At 33.8% G+C, this 7137-nt stretch overlaps 1 pseudogene; it reads left to right on the top strand.

Annotated features, from left to right (window-relative positions):
• The first annotated feature begins 921 nt into the window (after positions 1-921).
• LOC149218917 (putative E3 ubiquitin ligase SUD1 pseudogene) lies at positions 922-1690 on the top strand (annotated as a pseudogene).
• The last annotated feature ends 5447 nt before the right edge of the window (positions 1691-7137 follow it).

Genomic DNA, 7137 nt, shown 5'->3' with positions numbered 1-7137 from the left:
TTTTATCCCAATGGAAAGTGGTATCCACCCATAGTTTTTACCCATGGTATTTACCCATGTATTTAATGATGTATCTCATGGAGGCATTGAAAATACTATAAATAATGGACCTCACCTTTCAAAAAGACATGGAGGACTCCATGAAGTAGATGTAAAATGTTTTTTCATTCCATTAATAAAGAGTTGGGTGTTATCTTATTCTTTTTATTTTATTTTCTATGTATTGTGGTGATATTTGTCCTCCTTCCTCTTACGATCTAGATCAGTGATATTAGAGCGAGTTATGACTCAATGGAAACTAGGGTTTGAAGCAGGTTTTGATCCAAGCTGGATGATTTGGTGATCAATGCATATAGGGTCTGTGTTATCAATAAACATTGTGTATATGTTACAAATAAGCATCTTTTTCAGCCTTCTTCAAGAGGTACTTTGTCCTAATGTCTTATACTTTCTCATATATCTTGTTGATCCAGATTATAATCCATTTTAAGATCTCAAAACATGCATGAAGGGTCTTGCTGTCTGTTGCGGTTTATGGAAGCTTGATTGTCTCGCTGATATTCCTACCAGGCAATATCACAATGTTTTTCTCCACCTTCACTATACCCTTTGGATACATCGATGTCAGATCCATTTATAGAGATCATAGTAGACATGCTTTTGTTTTATATACGTATTCCATTTTCCATTTACCACTTCAGGCCAGGGGAAACTTTTAAGACTATTCTTTTCCATTGGTTTTTGTTATGGTTGGATGCTTGGATTATCTAGCTTCCTCTTACCAAGTCCTCAAGGTGAGAATGGTCAAGATGGTTTGAATAGTAAATAAACAATACAAGGAAGGTTACAAGATTTTCGTCGTCAAGTGTCCAAGATCATAATTGCCATAGATTATCACTTCTTGTTGGTATTGTTGGGACGATGGTGCATGAAAATGAGGCTGTGACTTTTGAAGAGAATGATGGAGATGAGAAAGATGATTCAAAAGAATATAAATTTTCTTTTTGCATTGTATTGCTGCTATTTGGGGCATGGTTAACCATGCTCTGCTTTAACTCAGCAATGTTTGTGATACCAATTTCTCTAAGGCGGGCAATGTTTGCTTGAATTCCACCACTTCTGATTACCCATGGCATAAGTGCAATGATATGCATGCCTTAAATATCGAATGTTATCTCATATGGGTTGTGAAGGCTGCAGTTGGATATTTAGTAAACTATTTGAGAGCTCACAACTTCATATTTATTTTAATGCAGTTCATAAAGTGGTCTATAATAGTTCTTAAAAGTTGTCATTCTTCTATCATTATGGACTATCGTGATACATGTTTTTATTGGAATGTTGTTCGATCTGGTGGTCGTAGTCCCTTCGCAAGTTCCTGTGGATGAAATTCATGTGTTTCTTCTTGGGATTGGGCTTTTGGGCTTATATTTCTAAAAAAAATGGATGAAAATGGTATTGTTAGGTCAAATGGCACCCATTATTGATTACAGATGGAAAATAAAGTTTGAGCAAGTTAAATCATATGGGTTTTCTCTCTTACATGAATTATGGGTGCTTCACAAAATTCTGTCACCAATACTCAAAAAAAATTATAGCAGTATCTATATAATATGTCTTTGCTTGTGGTGTGTTTCCTCTTTTTGGATACTCTCTTATTGTAAATTCTACAGTTTATCGATTTTTGTAGTCTACATGTTGTTTGCAGCTGACATGTTTGAGATCAAGGTTGTGAAGGAAATTGAGCCTTGATTGAAAAATACGCTTGTTATCTCCATTGTAGTGATGAATGTTGGCATTGTGGAAGAGGAAATTAATTTTATATTTGGGTTGGATTTGGGATACAAATCTGTTAGTATTTCCATATTTGCAATTGCAGTAAGAATTTTTGTCAATTTTAGTTTCGCTGCCATGTATGGTATTGTAGTAGCTACTTTAGGCATGCTCAGTGCAATTGCAACGATATTTTTCATTTATGCATGTGGTCCCATTAATGAAAATGCTGGTGGAATTACATAGATGGCTAGCATGAGTCATAGGATAAGTGAAAGGATTTACTCCCTTGATGCATATAGAAACACTACTATCACTACTGGCAAGTATTTTTGGAACGAACAACCCATTAATTGATAGAAAACATATATTTTTTGTTAATAACTTGAATGATGATGTTACATAGGAGAGCCCTTCGCTTATATACCGCCTCGGGTGCCTCTTAGTGAAAGGGCATGATCTGTGATCATGCCCTTTTTCCTAATTAACCTATCATTATAAAGATTGTATTTTTACATAACATTGTCTCCCTCTCGAAAATATGCTTTGTCCTCAAAGAATACGTAACGATGGGTGTTGCTTACCAAACACTTTTGTCTCCTAGGAAGCTTCTTCTTCTTGTAGGTCTTTCCACTTAATCAGGTATTCTTTGATTATTCATGATTGCAACTTCTTTTCCCTGGTGGAGATGATACCTTATGGTTCTAAAATGATATTTCCTTTATCATCTAATGTCGGAAGTGTTGTATGTTCCACTTGGTGTTTTCCAAGTGCTTTTTTAAGGCAAGAGACATGGAAGACGTTGTGAACATGACTTTTATCAGGAAGATTTAAATTGTATGCTACTTGGTTGATATTTTTGTTAATCTAGTACGGTCCATAGAATCTTGGTGCCAATTTGTTTTTTCCCTTATGTTTGAAGGACAATTGCTTGTAAGGCTCAAGTTTAACAAATACCCAATCTCCAACTTCAAATTCTCTTTCAGTTTTGTTTTGGTTAGCCTACTACTTCATACGATTTATTGCAATATTCAGATTTTCTTTTAGTACTTGGAGGACTTTTCATGTTTCTTTTAACTGATCTTTAATTGCTAGAAGTTTTGTCTTGATAATGGCAAGGTCCTTCCATTTATTAGGTTCATAACCATGAAAAGATTGAAATGGAGTCATTTTTCTTTAAGTGTGGTAAGTAGAATTATACCACCATTCACCGAGATGTAACCATTGAGCCCACTTATTTTGTTTCTTTGCTGCATAACAATGTAGGTAGGTTTCTAAACATTTATTGACAACTTCTATTTGAAAATATGCTTGGGGATGCTATGATGAACTCATGTTGAGGTAGGTTCCTATATGTTTGAAAATTTCCTTCCAAAAATTACCTTTGAATTCAGCGTCTCTATCACTAATAATGACCTTGGGAAACCCATGTAGTTTGCAGACATTCTTGAAAATGATCTCGGCAATTTATTTTATTGAGTATGATTTCCTCATTCTCGTGAAGTGTGCATACTTGGTGAGTCTATTGACTACTACGAGAATTTTTTCCTTGCCATCAAACATGGGTAATCCTTCGATAAAGTCCATTGATATGTCTTCCCACTTCTGATTTGGAATATTTAAGGGATGGATCAATATGGGGGTCATAACGTTTTCACTTTTATTTTTTTGGCATTTATCACATTTTGCCACATATTTTTAATATCATTATTGATTCCCTTCCAAAAGAATGATTGGTGTGCATTATAGTAGGTTTTAAAGAAACCTACATGTCTGGATGATAGTGAATCATGGGACTCTTAGAGAACTTTGGCTTTAAATTTGGAATTTGGACTTAGGTAAATTCTTCTTTTGTACCACAAAATAACGTTTGTCCATTCAAATTTTGAATTCTAAGGAGGGTTATTGATTATAACACTTGTTTTTGGATATTTTGCATACTCACTTCGAATTTCATTAAGCCATTCTCGGACGACAACTAAAATTGCAAGTAATGATGATTCTTCGTCTTTCCTGGATAGAGCATCTTCTACTACGTTGTCTTTCCCTTTCTTATGTAATATATCCATGTTGAAGGAGAAATTTTTTTCCATCCACTTTTGTTGTTCTGTAGATATCTTTTTCTGTTGCAGAAGGTGTTGAAGAATACTATGGTTTGTTCGTATTAAGAACTTAATTCCCAAGAGATATTTCCTCCACTTAGCTAATGCATGCATAATGGTGAGCATTTCATTATTGTATGTATACTTGATACATTCTCGCTTGTTGGGATTCCTGCTCTCAAATTCTACTGGATGACCTTCCTGCATCAATATTATTCCTAGGCTAAAACCTAAAGCGTCACATTCAATTACAAAAAGCTTTGAAAAATATGGATTTTCTAATATAGGTGCCTTGGACATGATTTCCTTTAAGTATTCAAAACATTTTTCTACCCTATCATCCCATTGAAAGGAGTTCTTTTTCAATATATTTGTTAGGGGTGCAGTTACATGAACCTAATTTCGAATAAACCTTTGATAGTATCCAGTCAATCCTAAGAATCCTCTTAATTTGGAGATATTATTTGGTCTGTGTCATTCTTTTATCGCCTTGTTCTTATTACGATCTACTTTTACTTCTTCCTTGGATATTATGTGTCTGAGGTACTCTAACTCTTCTTTTCCAAAGGTGAACTTGGACATATTTGCATAGAACTGATGTTCCTCTAATATAGTGAGAACTTGCTCCAGATGTTGTAGATGCTCTTTCCATGTTTTACTATAGATTATAATATTGTCAAAGAACACTAACACAAACTTCCTTAGATACAGATGAAATACCTCATTCATGGTGAATTGGAAGGTTGTTCGAGAATTAGTTAATCCGAAGGGAATTACCTTAAATTCATAATGACCTTCATGTGTTCAAAAATCAATCTTTGCTATGTCCTGGAGCCTTATTCTGATTTGGTAGTATCTCAATCTCAAGTCCAATTTTGAGAAGTATTGGGCTTCTTGAAGTTCATATAGTATTTCATCTATAAAGGGGATCGAAAAAATTATTCTTAATCATTACCTTTTTTAGTCCTCAATAATCTACACACAGCCCAAAGGACCCATCCTTCTTTCAAACTAAAACCACTGGAGTAGCGTATAGGATTCTACATTTTGGGATGATTCCACACTTTAAAAGATCTTGGACTAATCTTTCAATTTCAGTTTTTTGGTGGTGTGAATACCTATACAGCTTAATGTTGATAGGATTTGACCCTGATTTGACATTGTTTATGTGCTCAATTTCTCTTTCAGGTGGAATCTTCATAGGAATATCTTGGAACACCTTTTTGTGTTTTTGGATCAGTTTTTGAACTTCATGTGGTAGTTCTTGAACTTCAGGTGTTTCTTCTTTAACTAATCTTGGCGTTACCATCTCTATATGATGACACTACACAACATATGATGGTGCTCCTTTCCGGATTAGCTTCATCATCTGGGATATTGATACAATATGATTTTGAGGGGGTTGGAACCCAAATAACTTGTATTCTTTCCCTTCCCATTTAAACTTTATAAATTTATTTTGGTGGTTGGCAGAGTAAATGCCTAGGGTTTGTATCCATTAGATGCCTCAGACCACATACACTTCTCCTAATGGTACAATGTAGAATGAATATTCTAGATTGTAGTCCTGAATCTATAATTTGACTTTATGGCATTTCCCTAATTTTTCAATTTTCTTTCCATTAGCTACCATCACCTTCATGTTGGCCATGGGATATGCGAAAATGTTGAGCCTTTTCACCATATTGGAGTCCAAAATGTTGTGGGTGTTTCCCATATCTATTAGAAACATTACATTTTTTTTATATGTCCTTTTAACTTTAATGTTTTCATGGCTGATAATGACACTTGCAGAATGTTCTCATTATCTGATTATGGAGAAAATTGTCGAGAGTCTTCAAATTCTACTTTTGATTCTTCACTGTCTAAATCATTGGTTGCTTCACATGTATACAGGTTCTTGATCTCTTTTCCTTTAGCACATTTATTTTTAGAATCCCTTTTTTCGCCACAACATTTACACTTACCTTCTTTCATTCTTTGCATTTCCAAATTAATTTTTTCTCCTTCACGAAGATGTGGTTGAACATATTTTGTATTTTTCGTGTTAGGAGTTTGGAAAATCTTCGTCTCAAGTATACTCTTTTAACTTTTGGCAATTGTATCCTTTTGACCTTCTTTTCTACATCTTTTTCTTTTTGTCTTGCTTCTTCTATAGAAGTGATGTCATGAAGCTTAAGCTCAGCCTGGAGATGTGTTTTAAGTCTGGTTATAACAACCCAGGTACTCGTGTAGCTAGAGTTTCCCATTCTCTAGTGTATTCGTCCATATCTCCTTTTTGTTGCAGCCTAGTGAGTGTTGTGAATAACTCTTCTTCTTTGACACCTTGGAACCTCTTAAAGAATTCATTTTTAAATTTCTTCCAACCGATAGCATGTGTCATTTTATTCCACCACATATACCAATTATATGCTTCACCTTCCATTTACATGGATGCATGCTTGATCTTTTCATCACCATTTTCAATAAAGTAAATCTCGAAATATTCTTCTACTTTATTGAATCATGCAACATTATATTTCTCATTGTCATCAAATTTGGAGAGCTCAAGTTTTACTCTTCGTTGATATTTCATAACTGGTGGGGTGAAGAAGGGGTATTGATTCAAGATCTGCATATTTGGGTATTGATTCCAGAGCTGCATATTTTGAAAAATTGTGTCACTATTTGTTTTGATTGGGCATGGAAGATGAGTTTGGAGACTCAAGAATCTTATGCAGGTCTGATGATTTTGATGTATTTGACAAATTTGGATGTTGCGTAGCTTCATTATTCTAGGGTATTTGATCAAGTGTAATTTTAAACATTTCAAAAATACAGTTCAACATCGCCATTGCTTGATCATGAGCTATTGATGTTGCATTGTGGTTTCGATCTACATTATCTGAAAGGATTGCATGATCCTTTTTAAATTCATTATGGTTTCGCTCGAGTTGATTCTCTATTTTTTTTGTTGTATTCTAGAGCTCCTCGGTTTCTTCAGTGTGCCTGGTGACCTTAGTCTCAAGATCTATCAATTTTTTATTAAAATCAACCATCGATATTGATCGGGTATGTGGGGGTGTATATTTATCCAACTTAATTTATTTATTTTATTAACTTGACCCATATATATATATATATATATATATATATATATATATATATATTACTTTATTTATAATTAAATATTAATTAACCTATATAGTTATTTAAAGACTAATTATTATATAATTATAAATCATATAAAAATTAATATTAAAACTATATAGTAATTAAAATA

This window comes from Pinus tabuliformis, chromosome Q (assembly GCF_031772625.1).
Source record: "Pinus tabuliformis cultivar Carrire ecotype Pingquan chromosome Q, CPIR1, whole genome shotgun sequence".
NCBI classification, from domain to species: Eukaryota; Viridiplantae; Streptophyta; class Pinopsida; order Pinales; family Pinaceae; genus Pinus; species Pinus tabuliformis.
This window is presented reverse-complemented; position numbering and strand designations above follow the sequence as displayed.